The sequence below is a fragment of the Notamacropus eugenii genome, chromosome 3 (genome assembly GCF_028372415.1).
Source record: "Notamacropus eugenii isolate mMacEug1 chromosome 3, mMacEug1.pri_v2, whole genome shotgun sequence".
Lineage (NCBI taxonomy): Eukaryota > Metazoa > Chordata > Mammalia > Diprotodontia > Macropodidae > Notamacropus > Notamacropus eugenii.
Window position 1 is genome coordinate 274,958,601 of NC_092874.1, and position 25,738 is coordinate 274,984,338.

The 25,738-nt window shown below is 39.2% G+C and overlaps 1 long non-coding RNA gene across 4 annotated transcripts in view; it reads right to left on the bottom strand.

The window, feature by feature from the left end:
• LOC140534484 (uncharacterized) overlaps window positions 1-13,069 on the bottom strand; it is a 394,676-nt gene extending 381,607 nt beyond the window's left edge. For 2 of the 4 annotated variants that reach the window (XR_011977335.1, XR_011977334.1), the window contains exon 1: window positions 10,124-13,069. This is a non-coding gene — a long non-coding RNA (uncharacterized lncRNA). The remainder of the gene's footprint in view (window positions 1-10,123) is intronic. The other 2 variants (XR_011977336.1, XR_011977337.1) reach the window with 2 other exon arrangements.
• Between the last annotated feature and the right edge of the window lie 12,669 nt (window positions 13,070-25,738).

Here is a 25,738-nt window from a genome sequence, read left to right on the forward strand (position 1 = left end):
GAACTCGGTTTTTTCTGACTCTCACCCCAGAAATCTGTCCACTGATTGACAGCCTCTTAATTAAGAGGAGTGGGGATGCTATGGCTAAAGGAGGAGAGAAGTAGAAAAAATGGAAAGGAGGGGTTAGATGTAAAAGATTTTATGAAAGGGTAATTAATAGAACTTGGTGACTGACTAGATGTGGGGCATGAGGAAGAGGAAGGGCCAAAGATTATTCTTGGTTTTAAGCCACCTATACAAATGGTTTTACCATGGACAAAAATAGGAAAGTTAGGAGAAGGAATAGTTTTAGGATCTAGAAAGAGATGAAAGATTTTTTCCCCCAAAGTTTAAATATGTGATAACTTGATGGATCCATTTGATACAATTTTCCAGTATAGCCAGCCTCCTAGCCAGCCATAGACAGGAAAAAATCCCAAAATAATTGGAAGAAAGTAATTATTAAAAGTATTAGAAAACACTAGGTTGCACATTGGTTAGAACAGTAGAATACATGGAATAAGGGCTATCCCAAAGAATAGAGGAAAATTTGCTATATTTTCTCACATGTAAAATGAAGGATTTGGGCTGTATAGTCCCAGATATACCTTCTGGCTACAAAACTGTGAACAATAAACATGCTAGTTAAAAAGAGAGACCACAACCCAATGGTCAATTCACCTGGTTCAAGGGACCAATCAAAAACCATAGGAAAAAAATCCCCATCTTAACGTTATGGACCTTTTTTCAAGGAACAAACATTTCCAACTAGACACCAAATGGCCAATAAATCATGGGGCCAAAAGGCCAGGCAAAGCTGACTGTTCTTGATGGTTGACTCTACCCTTGCTGCAGAAGGCAGACAATACACAAAACGTCAGAGTTTCGAGTCTGAGAGTCAAGAAATGGACAGATATATTTGTAGGAAACGAAAATTTGCTCTTTTGCAGATATCAAAACTGCAGGGGATTTTTTAAGATTTTTTTCTCTTCTGTTACAGTAAGAAAAGGTACACACAATCTTTTGTGTATTTTTATACTGTTGGATTGAAAAGCTTCAACCATGAACCAGCCTTTAATACTATCACTACTTTTTTCTCCATTGCTGCTGTCCTAGCAAAATTCAAGTATAACCATCTACTATTTATAAATTGAATCAATTCAACTCAAGACATGATTCAGTTCTACTGTGTACCAGCCACTGAAAGCTACCCTTCCTCACACCTATCTTTTACAATCATTAATTTCCTTCAAGACTCACCACGTCATCCAAATAAATATTTTTCCATTGACTTTTGGGCCAGGTCGGCTAACTGGATTTTCCTTTCTGACCCAAATAATCTTTTTGTGACAACAGAGGGCAGCTAGAAGAGTGAAGTGTATTCCTTCCATGACTGGTCCAGGTAAAAGACACAAAACTCCCTCCTGGCCTGAAGCCCTCCCATCTCTACAAAACAGAGCACTCCATTCTCTGTTTGCACAAGATCATTCGATCAATCAATCCACAAACATTTAGTGAGCACTCACTGTGTGCTGGGCACCACACCAAATACTGCACATACATAGACCAAAAGATGAAATAAGGCCTCTGACACCAATGACAGCCAATGTGTATACCTCACCTTAAGGTTTCTGAAAGGCCTTGTATACATTGTTTAGCTTAATGCCTTTCTAAAAGGTATTCACTACAGGTGTTCAGTCATGACCGACTCTTCAAGACCCAGTGGACCATCACTCACCAGGCCTTTATCTCCTCCACTATCTCCTGAAGTCTGTCCAAGTTCAAATTTATTGTTTCCATGATATTATCTATCTGTCTCATCCTCTGCCATTCCCTTTTCCCTTTGCCTTCAATCCTTCCAAGCATCAGGGTCTTTTCCTACGACTCTCATCTTGTTATGTGACCAAAGAATTTAAACTTCAGCTTCAGTATTTGATCTTCCAGTGAAAAGTCTGAATTAATTTATTTAACTATTAACTAATTCAATCTCCTTATTGTCCAAGGGACTCTCAAAAGTCTTCTCCAGCACCACAATTCTCAAGCATCCATTCTGCTGCACTCAGTTTTCCTTGTAGTCCCCTCTCACAGCCATACCTTGCTACTGGAAAACCCATAGCTTTGACTATATAGATCTTTGTCATTAGGCCCATTTTAAAGGTAAGGAAACCGAGCCTCAGAGAGGTTATACTTGTCTACATTATACATTCAGAAAGTGTTGGAAGCCAGATGTAAACCCAGGTCTCGCCTAATTTGAAGTCCAGAGCTTTTTCTACTATCATGCTGAACAAATTAGTTCAGGATAGTGTGAGGATTTTCAGAGCATTATAGATGGAGAGTTAGAAGGGACCTTAGAGGTAGTGTGGTATCATGGGCAGAGAGTCAGGAATATGACTCAAATCTTGCCTCAGGTGCTTCCAAGCTGGGTGACCCTAGGCAATCACTTCACCTATATCTGCCTCAGTTTCCTTACTTCTAAAATGAAGGTGCTGGACACAATGACAGACAGCTAAGTTCTCTTTCAACATTAAATCTACAATCCCATAATCTAGTCCAAGGGTTAGTGAATTCCAGGCTGCCAGATGCTTTTGTATAGTGTATTCAAAACTGTAAAAACAATTCTTAGCTCACAAGCTGTACCAAACAGGTCGCTGGATTTGGTCATTGAGCTATACTTTGCCCATTCTTGATCTAGTCTTAGCCCCTCCAGAACTTAGCACAGTGGTCAGCTCATAGTAATAACAATAATAGCTAACATTTATATGGCTCTTCCTATGTGCCAGGCACTGAGCTAAGTGTTTTACGATTATTTAATTTGATTCTCACAACAACAGGGAGGTAGGTATGATTATTATCCCATTTTACAGATGAGGCAAACCAGAAAACTGCTTTACAATGATCTCATTGGGTCCTCATGACAACTCTGGGAGGTGGGTACTATTATTGCCCCAATTTTACAGATAAAGAAACTGAGGCAAATAATTGTTGAATGACTTGATCAAGGTCATATAACTAGTAAGTATCTGAGGCTGTAACTGAACTCAGGGCTTCTTGCCTCCCAGGGCCAGTGAACCACATAAATGCTTGTTGATTGTACATGACTCGAGGCTCAACCAGGTGATATAACTTAGCCCACAGGTAGTAAGTGACAGAAAAAATACTGGAATCTACCTCCTCTGGCTCCAGATACTAGGTTCTTTCCACTACAGCATGCAATGGAGAAAATTTAGAAGAAAAGGGACTAGCTCCTATCTTAACATGATTAGATTTGGTCTGCTTTAAATTCTAGAACTTCTCTAATCTAAAAGACAGCACTGCAGGCAACTCTCCAGGACTATAGGTTACAAAAGTTGGGACAGATGCATTGGTGGGGGAGCATTCCTTATAGCAAGTAACCAAAAGTCTGAGCTTTTGAAGAAAATATAGTCATCATGTTGGCAGGATACAATTTGAAATGTGCTATATACAAGTTTGTGCCATGTTACATGAGCTTCTCTCTCTCTCTCTCTCTCTCTCTCTCTCTCTCTCTCTCTCTCTCTCTCTCTCTCTCTCTCTCTCTCTCTCTCTCTCTCTCCCCACCTCCCTCCCTCTCTCTTCTTTCTCCAGAAGCGTTACTATGCAGAGGAGCCTAATATCCAATACAGTGGGGTGAGGGGGGAGGGGTGGGGAGTAGAGCCAGGAACAACATTGAGCAAAGATTCTTTGTTTCAGTGGTGGGAGAGAAGGGCCTCTCTTCTCCCATGCTTGAGATTTGTCATTTGCTATGTGCTATTATGCACAAATACAATTTTTCAGGTCAAAATGAGCAGACCAGTAAGTCCACATATCAAAAATGTCAAGGAAAAGATGTTTAAAAAACCAGAAATCTTTAATTTTGTTTTATAATTTCCAAATTTGTCAGAGTTTGTTACAGACCTTTCCCTCCCAATGCTGGTCCCCCCACTTCTCCCTGGAGCCAACTCAAATCAGTTAAGAGAGCTGGTTGTTAAATTTTCTACGTGAGAATTTATGCCTCGAAAATTAGCAACTGCAGTAAATCAAGACTGGTTTATTGTTTTATGGATTATTTAGATTTAAGGAAGTGATAGAGAATATGTCAATAATGCAAATTAAATGTAACAGGGTATCCTGCATTCATTTTCCCCTCCACCCCCATCCCCAGCCAATTATTAAACATTTACTAGAGCACTCTTGGTTGTTCCTACCCCATGTTCCAAAGGACAAGGGGAAGAGAAAAAGCTTTACTGTCTGTATTGATATCAAGGAAAGAAGAGGGTCTGGCCTAAGAAAGAGGCAGGACAAGGCTAGGAGAGAACCTAGTAGCCTTTGAGACATGAGGACCTATTTTAAGAAATGAGTAGTCTGGCTGGGAGAGCTCAGGAAAAAAAATATCAGCAACAAATGAAAATTAAATAGAAGTGTTGTCTCCGGTTCTAATTGCTTCCAGCTTTGGTATTCCATGAGAGGATTTTAATATAATTAATCAACAAGCATTTATTAAACAATATCTAATTGGGACAACTAGGTGATACAGTGGAGAGAGAACTCTGATCGAGACTCTTCCTGAGTTCAAATCTGGAATACACTTACTATGTGACCCTGGGTAAGTCACTTAACCTTGTATGCCTCAGCTTTCTCATCTGTAAAATGAGCTAGAGAAGGAAATGGCAAACCACTCCAGTATCTTTGCAAAGAATACCCCAAATGGGGTCACAAAGAGTCAGACATGACAACAACACCAATCATGTCTAAGTCACTCTACTAGGATTTAACATTGGGGATTCAAAGACAAAAATTAAACCATCCCTGTCCTCAAGAAGCTTACGATCTATTGGGTTATTATTATTGCTGTGTTCATCCTTTGTTGCCGAAGAAGACCATGCCATCAGAGAAATGATGACATGAATTGCACTTGACTTTGTTTTGAGTGAGGGAGGGCTGTGCAAGGTCACCAGCCTCACTTCTCCTCCAGAGCCATCTGAATCCAGTGACCAGAAATTCATGAAGATGACTGGAGATGACCCAGGATGCACTGAGAGACCTTGGCCCCTTTAGACCAAGGTCTATTCAGATATTCACTTAGGGTTATTAGCATCCTACAAGAATATCAAAAGGTGATTTGGGTCTGGAAAGGCTATCCTTCAAATGCTTGCCTGTTTGCTTGTTTTTAGATCCTCCTAAAAAGTAGAATTTGGGTAATAGCTCCTATCTTTGCTACTTTCTGTCTTTGTGACCTTGGGTAAGTCATTGCATTTCCCGACTTCAATTTCCTAATCTATAAAATGAGAGGGTTAGACTAGATGACCTCTAAAGTCTTTTTCAGTTCTAATTCTATTCTCCTATGACCATCTAGTTCATTTTTCAGGACTTTCCCTGGTGTTAGAGCCAGCTTCCAGTCATCAGAGACTCAAGCTCCCCATTCAATGCAAGACAAAGAATGTATTGTGTGTCTGTTAAGAGCTAAGAATTTTGTTTGATGCTATTTGGAAAATTCTCCCCTTATCATGGGATCAAGAAAGAATTATATGTATCCCTACACAGAAAATAGAAAACAGACACAGAGGAAAGGAATTCAGTGATGGAATAATGATAGCTCAAGAGAAAGAGAGAAGCCAAAGCTATTTAATACCTATTTTGCTTCTGTTTCCTCTGCCAAGGAGCATAATCTTTGGGCTGGAGAAAAAGGGAAGAAAGTTGCTGAAGGCTGGTGGCATCTCAGACAAGTAGGGAAATGGTAAGAGCCAACCAATTTGCCCTTGTGCACCTCAAGTTGCCAGGACCAGATACCTTGTATTCTAGGTGATCCTCATTCATACCAGCTGCCTTGAGTCACAGATCCATTCTCACAAAAGAATCAGGCTGGCCAAGATTGCGAAAATTGGATTAAAATGCTTCATTGGGTGATCTGTAACTCACACAAAGAAAGGCTGAAGACCTAACATGAGACATCCAAAGGGAAGGCACATAGAAAGAGGGGAAAAGGAAGACCAGCACTATGGCTTATCCCATAGAAGGGGTAACAAGACTTTAGTCATCAGCCCACAGCAAAGGAAGGAAGAGTGCTAGCAATATTCTTCCAATATTACCATATTTTCAAATATGGTCAGAGAACAGAAACTGAAAACTATAGACCAGCCTTTAACTTTGATTCTAGGCAAAATTCTAATATTTACTATTAAAGGGATGGATAGTGATCATCTAGAAAGGGAAGCAGTGATCACAAAAAGTCATTTGAGTCAGACCTGAGGCTTGAGTAGCTTTCCATGCTCAGCTTTGGTGAGTTTCTGTCTCAGTGTAGTGTGGCTTTGGATTTAAAGCAACTATGTTCAAACCCTACCTTTTGCTGTATGATACTTCTGCAATCTTGAGCTCTCTATGATCATTTGTTTTGCTTGGCCATGCATATGGGTTATAAGGATTTGCTTTTCTTTTCCAATAAGGGGGGTGGGGTGGAACAGGGCTGGAGTAGGAAGGAGAAATAATAATTTTTAATTGAAAAAAATTAAATAAAATGAGAGGGTTGGACTCCCAGCTCTAAATCTATGATCTTGTGATGATCCTAGATGATGACTGGGTACCCCTGCACTCTTCATCACCTCTGAACCAGAGACAGCTCAATGGTGATTGTCTAAACGAAACTCACAGTACAGCTAAAAGGCATGGTTGTTTGTAGCAAGTTCTGGAACACACAGTGTTTTAGTGGCAAAAAAGAGTATGTACCTAGGACAGAAAGTCTGCTAAGCCCCTCCCTCAAAAAAGAGGATTGGGGAGACTATCATAGCAGGGTCTAAAAAAGTCCTCAAGCAACTGGTATACATGATTTCTGAGGTGCTATCAGTTGACTGTGAAGGGTCACAGAAAATGTGCCGCAGAACTGAAGAGCAAATGACCATATTTTCAAATATAGTCAGAGAACAGACTAGATACTATAGATCAGTCACCTTAAGTTTGATTCCAGGCAAAATTCTAGCACTTAATATTAAAGGGATGGTTAGTGATCATCTAGAAAGGGAAGCAGGGGTCACAAAAAGTCCTTTAAGGCAGGCCTGAGGATAATATTGTCTATAGAAGGAATAGGGAGGTCCCTTTGCCTCTAATCTTGCTCCCAGGGGGGCTTTTGCTTACATTTGATTTCTTTTTTTTTTTTTTTTTTGCTATATTTTGTTTTTATATCACCTTCATTTCCCAATATATTTCTCCCCTGTCCCTACAAAAATGAAAGAGAGGGAAAAATCAACCAATCTGACAGTTCAAATTGTATTCTACACGTATAGCCCCTCACATCTGAAGAGAGGAGAGGAAAACTTTTTTTTTTCAATTTTTCTTCAAGACTGAGTTTCTTGGTCATTATAATTTCATAGCATTCAGCTTCTTTTTTATGTAGTTATCCTTCCCATTTGCACTGTTGTAGCCATTGTGCATACTGTTTTCTCTAACTTAGCATACTGTGTTCTGCTAACTTCACTCTGTATCAGTTCATAAGTCTTCCCATTCTTCTCTGAATTTTTCATATTCATAGTTTCTCACAGGACAACAATTTCCCATCTTATTAAAACATCTGTATTATCTAGTCATTCCCCAATCTAAGGTCATTCACTCCCTCCCCACCCACCTCCACCCCCTGCTCTTTTGATGTATATGGAGTTTCTTCCTATCTCCAATTTCTTCGGGTGATATTCCCAGTAGTAAAAGCTCTGGGTTAAAAGGTATAAATATTTTTTGTCACTTCTCTGGTGTAATTCCAAATTGCTTCCCAGAATGATTGAACCAATTTATAGCTATCCTAGAAGTATATTAATGTTCCTGACTGTCTGTAGCTCCAATGACTTTGACCATTTCTCTTTTGTCATCTTAGCCAAATTGATGACTGTGAGGTAAAGTCTCAGTATTCTTTTGATTTCAAATTCTCTGATTCTTAATTCTTTCACACCATGGTTATTCTTTTAAAAAAATAGTAACTACCTCTAGTGTGAATTTTATTTTTAATCTTTGACTTTAACCCTTCTTCACTTAGGGTCATGGGAAGAAACTGAGTTGGCAAAAAGTTTGAGTCACTAGACTAGAAGAAAGGACTTTGGGAAGTCATGAATGACGAAGATCCAAATTAAATATTTGTCCTGTCTCCAAAAGTCCAGCTATTATCTACCTTATGTCCTACATTTGCCAAAAAAAATAGATATAAGTGAATAGATCTTTAGATTATTGAATAATTAATCAGCCTTTGGCCAATGAACTGAAAGATAAGTACTAGATAAGCAAGGTCAGAAAGCATAGGAGAAAGTTTAATACAGTCTAATCCATTCACCCAGAATCACAATGTGGTCCAGTGGAAAGAGTCTTGGACTTGAAGTCAAAAGCATCTCTGTCACTTACCAGCTGTGTGACCTTGGGCACATGTCTCCTATCTCAGTCTCAATTTCTTTCTCTATATAATGAGGTATTTGACTCAGTGGCCTCTCATGTCTCTTCCATAAGCTCAAGATAAGAGTGGGAAATTGTCTACATTTTACTTGTGAAAACGAGAAGAAATAAGCTGATAGAAGGTGTTCCTTTAAGAGTCAAAACAAAAATTCTAGCACTTCTCATAGAGTCAAAACAGATTTGACCCCAATATTCAGAATTATCTGCATCTCTAGTACTACATCTCAATGATGATCCTTAGTCTCTGAGAAATTCTAAAATACCTTCTGAATTCAAGAAAGATGCCAGAAAGTTCAACAAAATCTTTATTGCTAAATATATTTTATTATAGTCTCTAAAAATGGCCAATCCATGTAGATAGGATTTTGGTGAGGAAAGCATAGGAGCAAGAGGGAAAAAGAAAGGACAAAGAGAGAGAAGAGAAAATAGAAGAGGAGGAGGAAGAAAAAGGAAGAGAAGCTTAACTAAAGGGACATCTATTTATCGGGGAATGGCTAAACCAATTATGTTATGTAAATGCAATGGAATATTATAACGTCAGAAGAAATGATGAAATGGATAGTTTCTAGAGGAACCTAAGGAAACATCTATGAACATTAGTGCAGAATGAAGTGAGCCAAACAAGGAGAACAATTTACACAATGGCAAGAGCATTATAAAAAAAAAAAACAATTTTGCAATACTAGAACTCTGACCAATCAAATCAAATTATTAGTCCAGAAGACTAAGGATGAAGCATTCTACTCACACAATGACAGAGAAGTGAAAAACTGTATTTTAGGGCACTGTCAACATGGAAATCTGTTTCACAAGATGGTGCATTTTTGTTATGAGGGTTTATTTTCATTTTCATTTAATATTCAATGGGGTAATTATAAAGGACAGATCATAAATGCATACAAAAATAAATAAATAATTTTAAAAGCCCTGCCTTTGTCATTTACCATCTGGGTGACCTTGAGCAAGTTATTTAACTTATCTGGTTGCCTCAGCTTCTTCATTGGTAAAATGAATTGGCTGAACTCGATATCATCTGAGTCTTTTCTAGCTTTAGATCTATAATTCTCTTATTTGGTCTCTCTAACAAATCTTACATACAAGGATAAAGTAGGCTACATAAACTTTGTTAAAAAAAATTTTTTTTTAAATGTGCGTTGATGAAAGGAGTCCCCAGTTTCATTAGTCACTACCATTTAAATAAACAAATAAACATATTTAAGGTTTTTGAAGCATGAAAGCCACTATATTGCTTTGCTCTGTCTCCCTAGGAAGAATCTTTAAAAACTAAGTCACACTCAGCTGTCTCATTCACAACAATGATGGGCCCCACAAAGCCCAGAGCCAGGGCATTATTCCAGTTTGCCACAGACCAGGAAGGACTCTAAAGAAAAGATATAGTAGATGTGGGATCTCTCAGTTAACCAGAATAGTAAATTAATTACAACACCCTTTTCCTCAAACTTCTGAATAAACGGGGAGGTTATTGTTAGATGATGAACCAAGCCCACATGTAACTAATTCTAATACCACATTTAATGTAGATTTTATGTCAGTGGCTCCACTGACTTCTAGAAGCCTTATTCAACTATCACTATGCAGTTAGGATGAATTAAGAGGTTATATATCTCCATTCATCTCAAAACTGATGCCAACAATTCTAAGGGGCATCACCTTCAGAACTCGTGCTCACCCTGAGTTAATCTAATCCCACCTTGAGTTTACTTACCCCGCTGCCCCAGAGATTTCAACAGAAGAGGCAGACTGGCCAACAAATGCTGAAAATAACAGGTCTTTATTTAGCATGTCTTAAATGACTCAAGATCCTGAGACATCCACAGTCATGAGAAGGGGAACAAAGGAAGAGATAAAGGGGGCCCTGGACACATAGCTATGACTGTATTCACAGGGGGGGAGAGGATACATCCACACTTTACGCAGTTAAGGAGAGTCTGGACCTCAGAGTGCATAGACAATTCCAGAAAAGGAAGAAGAGAAGGTAGAAATAAATCGGGCAGGTCTAGAGCAGGGTTTCTTTACCTGGAGCCCACGAGTTTTTTAAAAAATGTATATTTTGATAACTATCTCAACATAAGTGGTTTCTTTTGTAATCCTGTACATTTCATTCTTTGCATTTAAAAATGATTCTGAGAAAGGCATCACCAGACTCCATAAGACATCCGTGACATACATAAGGGTAAGAACCCCTGGTCTAGAGAAAACACAGCATGTCACAAGAAAGAGTGGGATCCCACCCCCCTAAACAAAAGGGTCTTTTTTGGGGGGGGGGATTACCATATCTACTAAGTTACCTTTTCTCTCTTAGGCTCCTTCCAACCACGTCAATCTCTTCTCCTCCCACTGCTGAACTGTTGTTTCATTGGAGTTTGTCCAAGGTTTCTAAAGATTGTTCTTGGACCTCAAAGCATTATGGATCAGGTCCAAGGGCCTTGGCCATTTAAAATTTGAGCTATTAATCTAATCTGGTGTTGCTATTTTATTTAGTGTAAGATAAACTGTAAAGTGCATAGAATTACCACATGCCGGATGTTGAGAACAAATCAAAAATTCCCCCAAATGAGTAATTCCATCAGTGAATTCTATTACACTATAAGGTATTAGAGCAGGCACTTCATTCTTTGACCAAAGTTTTCCAAAAATACAGAAAGGGGCACCTCAGTATTTCTCCCTCAAAAATGAGAGAGCATTATTCAACCAGTTCAAAGCAGAAGCCTCCCTCTACTTTCACAATATTAAGACTTTCATCCTGTGATTCTCTTTATCCGATCCCTCACCTTCCTGACTTCCTCCATATCTCTGGGGATTTATTCAGCAGCCCCTTATTTACAGTCTTAGAAATGCAGGAACACGTGCTTCTATCCTGGCATTTAAAATAGCCACCACACAAATTATCCTGTTGCTTTAAAAGGGGTGTGTGACAGCTTAGCTGAACCCAGTGTTGTTCTCAATGAGAGACTGCCTCCTCTCTAACAATGATTATGAATTCCTTCCCATAAATCAGTGGGGCTGATGGCTTTGTTTGCTATCGGAATGAATGAAGTAGTAATTGGGGACCTCTTAAAAAAATAACACTTCCCCCTTTTGCATCTGGGCTACTAATCTGCTCTCAGCATCTTAAAAAGAAGGGAAAAAAAAGATGTCTGATGGGGTAATTTATCCTGGGATGGAAGTACAGGTTCAGGGGGAGTCTTCAAGCAGAGAGTGGGAAACCAGCTGTTTGGAAGCATCATGTAGTGGATTCATGCTTCAAGTATGGATTGCACTAGTTGGTTTCTGGGCTTCAGTTATTGTTCAGTCGTGTCAGACTCTTTGTGACTTCATTTAGGGTTTTCTTGGCAGAGACACTAGAGTGGTTTGCCATTTTTCTCCAACTCATTTGACAGATGAGGAAACTGAGAGAGGCCATCAGGGTTCAGTTACCTGCCCAGTATCATACAGTTAGGAAGTGTTTAAGACTAGATTTGAACTCAGGAAAATGAGTCTTCCTGACTCCAGGACTGGCGCTCTATCTACTATACCATATGGCTTGAGTTTATTCATCTGTAGAATGAAGGAGTTGGACTACATGACACCTGAGGTATTTTCTTACTCTCAATCTCTGCTCTTATGACTGTGGACAATACATTTCACACCTCTCTTGGCCTGTTTCCTCATATGTAAAATGGCGGGTGGGATTAGATGCTCCTTCCAGCTTCAAACCTATGATCTATGTTTACCATTAATTTACTGTGAGACCTTGTCAAGCAATTTCCACCTCTATGGGCCTCAGTTTCCCTGTAACGAAAATGAAGCTGTCTGACTTGATAACCTCTTCCTCTAAATCCATGATTTCACCATACTATGACTATAGGCATGTCTAAGGGACCACCTCACTCTGACTCTAGGATGCCATATATGACTTGGAGCATTTGTAATGTTGTCATCTCTCTTATGTATAGTGGAAAGAACATCAACTGGCCTGTGTGTAGAAAAGTATTTACTTTCTCTGTGACTGTGCAGATTCCAACTCTTCTCAGCCTCATATTCCTCTGTGTTGGAAAACCATCAACACCAATGGATTCAAGTGGGAAAGTCACTCAAAGAGGACTGGAAAGGTACATGGTGAGCATAAACAACTGCACACTACATCGCAAATGAAGAATTTTACAGGAGAAATAGCATAAAGACTGTTGAGGGAAGGAAATAAGCATTTATAGAGCACTTAGATAGTGCAGTGTATAGAGCAGCAGGCCAGGAGTCAGAAAGACCTGAGTTCAAATCTGGCTTCAGATATTTACTAACCTGGTCAAGTCACTTAACTCTATTTACCTAGTTTCCTCAACTGTAAAATGAGCAGGAGAAGGAAATGGCAAACCACTCCAGTATCTCTGCCAAGAAAACCCCAAATGAGGTCATGAAGGGTCAGATATGACTGAACAACAACCACAACTATATACACAATTATCCCTTCCACATCATAACTTTCCCCATCACAGTTCTAATATATCATAGGTTGGCATAAGAAATTAAATGGGAATTTGGACGTGTGGGGGGGGGTGAGTTTTGTGGATGCCCAAATGCCAGCAGACAACATAGAAAAATTTAAGAAACACAGAAATGCATAAAATATATGTATAGTATTATATAATATCAACATATTTTCTTTATCCAATTTCTTTTTTAATGTTAAAATAAGTAAGAGGTTTTTATTTCTTTTTCATACAAGTATTTTTACTTAACATTGATCTGAATATAGCCTATGACCAAATACTTAACTCAAATTTTACAGTAAGGTACTGTAAATACCCTATAAAAGAAAAATAAAAAATTCAGACTTCTCTGGTATGAGGGGAGGGCCAAAAAATTTTACATGGACTGGCCCCTAACCACCACAATATGGAAAGGAGAACTGTATGTGTGTGTATGCATGTGTATATGTCTGTAATATATAATAATATATTATATATTTAATGAATGGATCAGACATCAGTTAAGAAGTCATATATCATAGCTAATAGACAATGACCACAGTCATTGGAAGTAAGAGGAGAAAGAGTATATACACCCGAGAGAATTAGATAATAGAAAACAGATAACCAGTACAGCTGGCCAAAAATACACATATGAATGTAAAGAGCTTCAGAAGAGGTGTTGAAGGCACAACTAAGGAGGTTTATTCACAGTCTAACTCTTTGCCCCACTTTTTATATGTCATCTTATTGTTATCATTTTATTAAGCATAGTTATTTAATGATTCAGTGGTTTGTTCTTTCATCTACTCATTCGGTACATTTATATTACTTAATTACCTTATTCTGAGTTTTTATTCATATTCGCCTTATTGATTTCAATTTATCTTATATTATGTTCTATAAAGGAAATGTTTACTATTTTATATTTTTGAATTTCTTTATGAATTTTTATACCCTAATACGTAGTCAATCTTTGTGCAGGCAGAGTCAATGCACAAAAATAATCATATTCCTTAATATGGCCATTCAATCACTGCTAGAGGTCTATCATTTCTAACTTTCTAGTATTCTGTTCAGATCCTTAACTTCCATTTTTTTCTGCTGGATTTATCTAAATCTGAGAGAGGTATATTGAAGTCCCTGACAATTATTATCTTGATAACTATACCTTTCTATAGTTCAAAATTTTCATTTTAGTAGTGAGATGATATGCAATTTTACACACACACACACACACACACACACACACACACACACACACACACACACACACATACACACATATAATATTGGAACAGGGGCAGCTAGGTAGAACAGTGGATACAGCACCAGGCCTGGAGTCAGGAAGATCTTAGTTGAAATTTGACCTCAGATACTTACTAGCTATGTGACCTTGGGCAAGTCACTTAACCCCTATTTGCCTCAGTTCCTCATCTGTATAATGGGGACACCCTGGAGAAGGAAATGGCAAACCATCTCAATATTTTTGCCAAGAAAACCCCATGGGCAGACCCATGGGTTCATGAAGAGTTGAACATGATTAAACACACAGTTTCATTATTTATAATGCCTTTTAACATAATGTAGTCTTGCTACTTACCTCTCAACTTCCTCCATTTTCACAGTTATCTTTTCAAGGCCTAATTCTTACATCACCTTTATAATCCATCTGCAATGCAATATGATCTTCCATAAGCTTTCAGTCTTATAAGTGAAATTGATGAGAGAGATGGTTCTACCCATCCCCACCTAAGCCTTTGGAATATCGACATTCTAATATAGCTTTTAAAGTACCCTCATTACATAAAGATGGAAAGAGACAAATAAATATATAGACAAAGGCATGTGCTCTCACAACCGCAACTGACAAGTCTATGAAAACAATTTGGTGGTAAGGAGAGAGGAAGGTGATGAAAACAACAGCCTACACTAAGAAGAAGAAAAAAAGCAACCCCCAGTCATTTGTTGTTATAAGTTCAGTTTTATAGCCACTCTAATTTTTTTTCTCCTTTTTAAAGGCCCAAAGGAAATTAAACCACAAAAACCTTATTCATGTAATCAGAGTTTTCAATCTGGTTCTTGAGTTCTCAGATATATCTTGCTTCATATCTCACAAAAAAAAAAAAAAAAGTCACCAACTGTTCCAGGAAATCCAGCCCCACCAGTAAAAGACTTGTTTTCAGACCTTGAAATGAATTTTAAAGCTCTTTCTGTCCTCTGTTCTGACTTTGGAGGAAATTGTCAGAAACCTAAATAACATCGTTGTGTATTAGTAATAGGACTTCCTGGCATTATGTGAAATTAGAATAAACCTTTGGGATCATGATTTTGAAGCTAATTTTCACTTTACGATCTAATCAATTGCCAAGTCCTATTCCTTCTCCCTCAACAATATCTAAAACATCTGTCCTATTTTCCTAACTCACATGACTACTACCCTAGTACATTTCTTCTAACCTGGATCACAAGACCCTCCCAATAGATCTTCGACTTCCCATCTGTCCCTTCTCCAATTCACCCCATGTGCAGCTGCTAAATTGATGTTCCTAAAGCACAGGTCTGACTCAGTCACTCTTCTACTCAAGGAACTTCAGTGCTCCCCATTACTCCTACACCAAAATGCAAACTACTATTTGGGGCATTTAAAATCCTTCTAAAGCTCACTCTAGTCTATGTTTCCAGGCTTATGTCACATTCCTCCACCTTATGTTCTAGCCATATTTGCTAAATAGCACTTCTTTTCCTCCATTCTGTCTCCTATCTTAATGCCTTTGCATAAACTGTTCCTAAAATGTGAGATATTTTTCCTCCTCACCTGCATCCCTAGGAATACCTACCTTATCTTTAAGGCTCAGGTTAAGTGTCAGATTCACCAGGCAGGTGCCAGAATCAACCTTTTCTGTGACTTCCTCCACTGTTAGTGATTTTCCAATCCCCCAAATCTGTTATTTATCTATTTATTCATCTATCTATCTATCTATCTGTCTATCTACTATCCATCTGTCTCTCTATCTCTCTGTCATCTGTCTATCATCTGTCTATCTATCCATCTCCCAGGATGAGGCAATTGGGGCTAAGTGACTTGCCCAAGGTCACACAACTAGTGAGTGTCAAGTGTCTGAGGTGAGATTTGAATTCAGGTCCTCCTGACTCCTGCACTGGTGCTGTATCCACTGCACCACCTAGCTGCCCAGCCATCTGGGTATCTCTAGTCATCCTGATGAATATCTGGTCACTGGATTCAGATGGCTCTGAAGGCGAAGTGAGACTGGTGACCTGCACAGCCCTCCCTCACTCAAAGTCTAGTGCAAGTCATGTCATCACTTCTCTGATGGCATGGTCTTCTTTGGCAACGAAGGATAAACACACACATCTATCCATTTATCTGTATGGAGAGATTTCTGAAGTGAGTATTTCAGGATTAAAATCTTGTTTGTCTTGGTCAAAACAACAGCATACCTAATAAGAAATTTAAATAGGCATCAATAACAATGAGATCCTGTGACCTGGGACAACCATCTCAGCAGTATAAGAAATTCCTAGAGGAGAAATGTCTTCCATCAATTTAGGTTAGAGATTGTTCAAAAACTTTCAAGAATTACCTGGAACATTAAGAGGCTGAGCCACTTGCCTGTGACCTGATAGCTAGTATATATCAGGTGAGTCTTGAACATGAGTCTTCCTGACTCTGAGGCAGTCTCTTTATTCACTATGCTATACCTCCTGGCTAATAGTTGGCATTCAATAAATGTGGGTTTTTAAAAATAATAATAATAATAAATTGATTGATTGATCAGGCAAAAATTAACAAGAAATCATAGATAACAGACCATAGCCATGTATCCTTCTCTTAAAAGGTCATCATACAATGGAGAACAAAGAAGAGACAGTAGAAATGCACAAGAGAAAAATAAATGGCAGAAAGCCATGGATAACAGAGAACTATAAATTATGGTGCATCACAAACTTAGAACTAGAAAGGACCTTAGAGGCTGCCTGGCCCAACCCTCTCATTTTGTAGATGAAGAAGCTGAAATTCAGAGAGATTCAATTATTTTCCCAAAGTCATACAGATTATATATAACAGCACCAAGATTTGAACCCAGGTCCTATGACTCAGACCCTTTGCTCTTTTAGCTGTTCAGTTGTTGTTCAGTCATTTTTTCAATTGTGTCTAACACTTTGTGAGCTCATTTGGGGTTTTTGTGGCAAAGATAGTAGGGTGGTTTGCCATTTCTTTCTCTGGATTATTTGAGAGATGAGGAAACTGAGGCAAATAGAATTAAGTGACTTTCCCAGGATCACACAGCTAGTAAGTGTCTTGAAGCCAGATTTGAGCTCAAGAAGATGAGTCTTCCTGACTTCAGGTCCAACACTATCCACTGTGCCCCCTAGCTGCCCTATTAATACTTAATACAAGATGCCAGGACTCCATTCAGTTACAAATAACACTGTGGTTATTGCATTGAGTCTAGAGATGCTACAAAGGCTCCTCAGTGAAATTCACAAAAATATGATAGATTGGTCTCATCATCTACAGTAGAAAAATAGAGTGGATGAAGAAAAACTCCATATGTTATATGGCTGTTGTCCTTCATTTTCAAAGAGGACCAAAATGACATCACTATGATAAAATCAAATTTCAATGTGCCTGGTTGTGGTTGATCAGACCAATATGAACTTGTACTACTCTACCACAGACTGGGCACAGACAGTCCGTGTGAACATTTTGGGTGTATTCTCTAAATTTGTGCATCCTATGTTTCCTTTGTGCTGTTTCAATTCTGCCTTGCTCATAGAGCACAGCACCTTCTTTGATGTGGGCACACCATGCTGAGCACTCCTCTGCCAGTGTCTCCGATGCCACACGATCAATTCCAAAGTTCTTGAGACTCTGAGAGTGTCTTTAAATCGCCTCTTCTGACCACCATGAGATTGCGTGCCCCATGAGTATCTTTTTGGCAAGTGTACATTTTGCATTTGAACAACATGGTCAGTTCATTGGGGTTGAGCTCTCTGAAATATAGTTTGAATGTTTGGCAGTTTAGTTCAAGTAAGGACCTGAGTGTCTGGTACCTTATCCTGCCAGGTGATCCTTAAAATCTTCCTAAGACAGTTCAAATGGAAGTGATTCTGTTTCCTGGCATGGCACTGGTAGACTGTCTATGTTTCACAAGTATACAACAATGAGGTCAGCACAACAGCTGTGTAGACTTTCAGTTTGATAGTCAGTCTAATACCTCTTCTCTCCCATACTGTCTTTTGGAGCCTCCCAAGCACTGAGCTAGCTCTGGCAATGTATGTGTCAACCTCATTGTCAATGTGTACATCCCTGGAAAGTACACTACCAAAGTAAGTGAACTTATCCACAGCATTCAAAACTTCTCCACTTGTTGTTCCATATGTAGATGATATGGCTGTGGCTGATGGAGCACCTGTGTTTTCTTGGTGTTAATTATTAGGCCAAAATTAGCACAGGCAGTAGAGAATTGATCCATACTTTGTTGCATCTCAGCTTCAGAGGCTGCATTGAGTGCACAATCAACTGCAAACAGAAATTCATGCACCAACACTCCATCCACTTTGGTCTTGGCTTGTAGCTTTTTCAAATTGAAGAATTTACCATCAGTACAGTAGCTGACCTGGATGCCATGTTCATCCTCATTGAAAGCATTTGTCAACATGGCTGAAAACATCATGATAAAAATCATGGGAGCAAGCATACAGCCCTGTTTCACTCCATTAGTGACTAAGAAGCCATGACAGCTTTGTCTATTATCCAGAACCCAGGCAAACATGCCATCATGCAATTGATGTACAATACTGATGAACTTCTCTGGGCAACCTAATTTTGACATAATTTTCCATAAGCCCTCACCACTAACACTGTCAAAGACCTTGGTCAGCTCCACAAACATTGTGTACAGACCTCTGTTCTGCTCCTAGCATTTCTCCTGGAGTTGTCGAACAGCAAACACCATATCAACTGTTCCTCTGCCCTTTCTGAAGTCACACTGGCTCTCAGGTAGATGACCATCTTCCAGGTGAAGCTTCAGTCTATTAAGAAAGACTCTAGCAAGAATTTTGCCAGCAATGACTAAGAGAGAGATCCCCCTGTGATTGTCATAGGACAATTTATTATTCCCTTTACCCTTACAGAGATGGACAATGGAGGCATCCTTGAATTCCTGGGGGATACCCTCCTCTTGCCATATAACCTGGCAGTGGTCCCCCTACCTTATAAATCTCAACTGGAATAGAATAAGCACCAGATGCTTTGCCACATGAAAGGAGTCTAATGGCTCAAAACCTCTTCTTCAGTTGGAAGTTCAGCTAAGGAGGGATTGACTTCAACCTGAGGCTATGATATAAAGCTACTAGATAGACTTGTATTAGTATGTGTATATACATATACATACATTTTTAAATATGCATGCTTCATATTCATACAATACATATATGCATGTACATGTGCATCTATAAATATACACATACCTCTATGTACCTATACAATAATATCTATGTGTGTATGTGCACAAATAGATAAGAGGGGCAGGGGGGAGAGAGGGAGAGAGAGAGAGAGAGAGAGAGAGAGAGAGAGAGAGAGAGAGAGAGAGAGAGAGAGAGAAAAGACAGACAGAGATACAATGGACTTGACTGAGTTCAATGACCTTGGGAAGCTGCGTAGTGTGCTCAAATCCCAAAATGGAGATTCACTGTGACACTGGGGAAAGATTGCTAGATTTGGAATGAGAGGCTCTGGGTTCATCCCAGCTCTTCAATTTACTGTGTGTCTTAGGGCAAGTCACTTCAAGTCTCGACAACTGACTGCTTATATGGAATGAACAAGAGAAAGGGGGTGAAGATGATACTAAAGTTATATAAAACTGGAGGTCCCCTCTTCCCCTTAGGAAAGTTAAGAAGAGGGAAGGGTTTGGGGGAAAGATAATGAATTCTATTTGGAATATGTTGAATTTGAGATTTCTATGAGACATCCGGTTTAAAATGTCTAGTAGGGATTTGGTGATGTGGGACTAAAGGAGAAAAATGAGGACTGGATAAATAGATCTGAAAATCATCTGGAAAGTATAAAGATAGTCATTAAACCCTTAGAAGTGTGATGAGAGCACAAAGTAAGAGAGTATAGAGGGAGAAGAGAAGAGGGCCCAAGACAGAGCCTTGAAGAACACCCACCATCAGTAGGTTAGGGCTAGATATAGGGTTGTGGATGAAGATTCAATAAAAGGCCCTAGAGGCAGCAGATTTGTGGTCAAGTCAAATCAAGTCATCAAGTTTTCGTTAAACACCTTTTATATGCCAGGTACTATACTAAGTATCAGGGATATATAAAAATGTACAATGTCAAAGAACCAAAAGATAACAGAGTCACTAAAACCTGTAGAGGAGAGATCCAGGCTGAGAAAATGGTCAGATATGCTCAATGTTACACTGAGATTAAGAAGGATGAAGATGAAGAAGAAGCTATTACATGTAGCAATTATTGTATCGTTGGTAACTTTGGACAGAGTGGTTTCAGTTGAATGGTGAGGCAGGAAGCCAGTTTTCAGAGAAGTTAGAAGGAAGTGAAAGGAAAGGAAATGGAGGAACTGATTATATATGCCTTTGTCTTCTCCTCTGAGAAGACGAGGAGGGAGGGAGGACCATAGCTAGTGGGCAGGCAGGATTTAATGAGGGTTATTTAAAGATGGGGGGCCTTGGGAGAGTCTTTTACACCAGAGCCAGAAGATAAAGCTAGAAGATTAGAGAGAGGGTAGGGATGCTGCTGGGGATGTCCTGCTGGAGAAGATGGCATAAAGAGTCCCTAGAGAAGGGTTGACCTCGGCAAGCAAAAGAGTCAATTAATCATCAGAGAGTGGAATGAAGGAGCAGATAGGGTGGAATGATGCCAGAGGAAAGGGCATGGGAGCAGGAGAGAAATTTCTAAGTAGAAGGACTTCATTTTTTCAATGAAGGATGAGGTGAGGTCCTCAGCTTTGGGGGGAGGAGATATCATGGGAAGCTTGAAGAGAGATGGAAAGGTTTGGAACTACTACAGGAGTGAGTAGGAGGAAGAAAAAGGAGTAGGGTTGCCTCACTGTAATGAGGGTCTAATTGAGATTAGTCAGCACAGATCTATAGTAGACCCATTCAACATGTTTTTGTGATTTCTTCCGGCTGCATTCAATAATACACGAGGAGAATAGAAGGAGGTAGATGGTGGGAGCAGATGGAGTTTGGCAAAGCGTGATTAACAACAGCACGACAGAACAAAGGGTTTAGCAGGAGAGGATTGTGTAGAGGTCAAGACTGGGAAGGTAGACGAGTATAGCTAAAGCAGGGATGAGGGCCTGGGATGGCAGTGAGGGATGGAGTAACTGAAAGAAACAGCAAGGACAAAAAGTAGGTTTAGGAGGTGTTAGGCTTAAGGAGAGATGACAAATTAAAAGGCTTATGATTGGATTAAGAAATTTTGGAGTTCCTAAACATGAAAGTACAAAACCTACAAGTGATGGTAAGATCAAGGGAATGATCATCCCTGTGTGTAGCTGAGGTAGAATGAAGGCTTAGGGCATGGCAGTTATGTAAACTGAGGAACTAAGAAGTTAGGGTGTTTGATGGACTATTGATATTTATGGTGAAGTTTCCCTAAATGGAGAAAGCTATTGGGTTGGAGAGAAAGACTGTGAGGAAGGCACCAAACTCAATGTGAAAGGAGGAAGAATGTCTAGGGGTGACAGAGAGGATATAAATGTGTGTATGTATATACACGTATGCATATATGTATACATATGTGTATATACATACACACACACACACACACACACATATATATGTGTATATATATATATATATATATGCAGCTAGATGGCACAGTGGATAGAGTGCCCAGCCTGGAGTCAGAAAGACTCATCTTCCTGAGTTTAAACCTGGCCTCAGACACTTCTTAGTTCTGTGACTCTGGGCAAGTCACCAAACCCTTTTTGCCTTAGTTTCCTCATCTGTAAAATGAGCTGGAGATGGAAATGGCAGACCACTTCAATATCTTTGCCAAAAAAAAACACCAAATGGAGTCACGAAGAGTCAGACATGACTCAACAACAACATAGCATGTGCACATAGATAGACGGACAGACAGACAGACAGACAGACAGATAGATGAATGGATGGATAGATAGAGGAGATAGATAAACAAAAAAAAATAGGCAATGGGCCAGTCAAATAGCAATATGAGAAACATCAGATAGGAAACCAGAGCACTGAATTAGTACTACTATGATGAAGCAGGCAGCGGTATAAGGTTTTAGACCTAGACATAGGTGCCGATCCTGGCCTTGACATGACTATCTGTTTCACTTGGAATCTAGAGTGAAAGGATTTGAATTCAAAACCCAACTGACCTTTGGAATGCTACTTCATCTGTTGAGGCCTCAGTGTCATCATCTATGAAATGAGAGGGTAGGACTAGTTAAACTTTGATATCCTTTCCACCTCTAAATCTAGGAGCCTGTGAAGTATCAAGAGCCATTAAAGCAATGCATCCTTTTATATGGCTTGGAATCCACAGCAGGTTACATCACGCCACTCTGCATCATAGTTCACCTTTAACCAGTCTATTAGTCCTGTCCGCTGGTTTCATCACCTACCATGAGTCAGTTCCTCATTCATTCCCTCCTATATAGGGCTTGGCCACAGAGTTAAATAGGATGAGAAATGTCTTTGGGTACACATCCTTCCTCCTACTCTTCAGGCCTACTGCTGGGTATTGTCTACAGCTGAAGACTCTAGCTAGAACGCTGCAAATTCAGTTTTATGACCACAATTTAAGATGGTAGAGGGGGGGACCCAATCCATAAATAATGGACTGTTCATCTTCCCAGCTCTATGAATAAACTTCTTCATCTTGGTCTGCCAAGCTGATATTCAGCATCACCAGCAGCATCTTGAAATTCAGAGCATCACAAAAAGTCATGGTTCAACTTTAAATTTGTTGTTATCGTTCAGTCATTTCAGTCTTGTCCAACTGCTCATGACCCCATTTGGGGTTTTCTTGGCCAGGATACTGGAGAGGTTTGTCATTTCCTTCTCCAGCTCATTTGAGAGATGAGGAAACTGAGGTAAACAGGGTGAACTGGCTTGCCTAGGATCACACATAGTAAGAGCCTGAGGCTAGATTTGAACTTAAGATGATGAGACTTCCAGACTCCAGGTCCAGCGCTCTATGCACTATGATGCCACCTAGCTGCTCCAGTCTTAAATTATTAAAGCTTTAAACTACACTAAGATTTTTGAGATGCACAGTTTTAAAAATGGTTACTAAACTAAAAATTATACTACATATGGAGATCATGACTCAAAGTAGAACATCTCCTTCTCAGAGAGATTTTTATATGAATTTGTATATGCCACCTGATCAACTCATGCCACCCAAAACTGTGCTAGGTACAAAATCCTCATCTACCATTATTAAACCAGAATATGTGCATACATTCTATTTTCCAACTATATAAGGAAGTCCCATAAGAATCCTGAAATTTTAAGTTTAGCATCCATTGGTATTTTCAGAAGTACAAGAAAAACCTATATTTACTTCTTTCTAAGAAATCTTCAATCTATCATCATGGGGGAAGGAAATAGACATTTCTTAAGACCCTACTATGTGCCTTGCACTGCACAAAGTACTTTAGCTAACATTAACTTACTTGATCATTCACAATGGCAAACAAATGTTCATTTGGTCCCTTCCAAATCCTTCCTTCCCTCCTACATACACACCATGATGAACATAATCTTAAAACACAGAAAAATTTTCTTTTTGTCAGCAAACTGTTGCCCATCAATTTCTAAAAGGTAGAATTTATTATTGATAGATATACATTATTGATAGAGCACTGTACTTGAAGTCAAGGAGACCTGGGTTCAAATCCCTCCTCAAGATATTCCCAAGCTGTTATAATCCTGAGTGAGTCACTGCTACTTGCCTCAGTTTCCTCAGCTGTAAAGTGGAGAAGATAATAGCAATGAAATATGACATAATATTCATAAAAAGTGTTTAGCAACAACAGAGTAGCTGCTATATAAATGTTCATTTCCCTTCCATTCTCTATGAAATACTAGGCATGTCACCTCCCCTTTTTGGCTTTAGTTTCTCATCTATAAAGTGAAGAGATTGGACATTATGACCCCTTAGAGTTCTAAATTTATGAAGACGGAAAACATCAAAACAAGTTCTTCCTCTATCTGAGGGGTTCTTAATCCTTTTGGGGCCCTAGACCTCTAGACAGTCTGGTGAAACCCATGGATCCCTTCTTAGAAAAATGTTTTTAAACATAAAAGAAAATATACACTCTAACCAAAGAAACCAATTATATTGAAATATAGTTATCTATCTATCTATCCCAAAGTACATGGATGTCAGATTGAGAACCCCTGCTCTAAAAACAATCTGTTAGTTGGAATAAGCTGTGTGATCAAGACACTGTCTTATTATATAAGAAGGTGACAGTAGGGTAAAGAAGATATGAAAAAAGATTTTAAGGGGAAAAATTAAGAAATTTTAAAATAAAACTAAATTGAAGGTTGTGTGGAGGTCTAGGTATTCCAATGGATCTGTTCTTCACTGTAGGATTTCTCCTCCCACCTCAGGGTGTTATGAAATTAAGATCAAAGTCACTGTAAGATTTCCCCCTCCCTCTCTCCCCCCACCCCCAGGATTATACCTTGGTAAAGGAAGAACAGGAAAGCGTGATGCCTTGAGTCCATGGCCCAGGCATCAGAAGTATGTGAACCTACTTGAATAATTCAAGACTACCCATCCATATTCCCAATGGAAAGTTCTAAGCATTTCAGAGTCACTCAGATTTACCCTAAGTGGGCTTGGGAAGGGCTATTGTTTAGGACAAGCAAGAACCAAGAAAATTATCTGCAAAATGATACCGAAAGCGATCTGGGAGCCAGTCTATCGGCCAGGAACACAACGATGGAGTACCTCCATGTTGCCATTATTTGGGCTTTTTGTGCTCCCATAGGAGAAAGAGGAGAATAGAAGGAGTGAAGAAAGGGGAAAAAGAGGAATTTCTTCATTAGTGCTCAAACAGTGCCCTCTTCTGGTCATCTCAGGAACTAGGTTTAAGCAAGTGTTGAAGAAGGAATTTGTAGCCTTTATGCAATCCCATTGACAATACCTTGAAAGAAAGAAGGGACAGAGAACTGAACAAGGAAAAAGGCCAATGGTGAACACTTCTGTGTGTCAGTCTATCTCTATAAGTAGGTAATCTTCAAATCAAGTGATACCTCAAAAAAAAAAAGATTTAAATTTTAAAAGGATTGGTGTTGGTATAGAAGAAAGGTTTTATTGGGAATCTGAGGACTGGATTCTTAGCCTTGGCTCTGTCCCTAATTTGCTCTGTGACCTTTGGCAAGTTACTTTCTTCCCTGGGCCTCAGTTTTCTCAGATGTAAAATGATGAGGGCTGAATGAGATGATGCCTCAGTTCTGTTCCAATTCTAATGTTTTGTGAGAATGTTGTAAAATAAATAAAAAGTAAATTTAAACATAATAGGTGGATAAGTGGCTAGCTAGATGGAGGGATGGATGAACAGATGGATGGATGGATGGATGGAATAGGTGATAGACAGATAGACAGACAGACAGACAGACAGACAGAGAGATAATAACAAAACAACATGACATAGGGTAAAAATGATGTATTTAGAATCAGAGGACCCAGGTTTAAATTTCAGTTCTGTCACTACCTGGGTGACCTAGGGTATCACTTTCCTGGCCTCAGTTTCCTTTCCTATAAAATTAAAGATTGGACTAGATGGCTTCAGAATCCTTGAATTCAGATCTAATCTTATCTGCTTACACAGCCT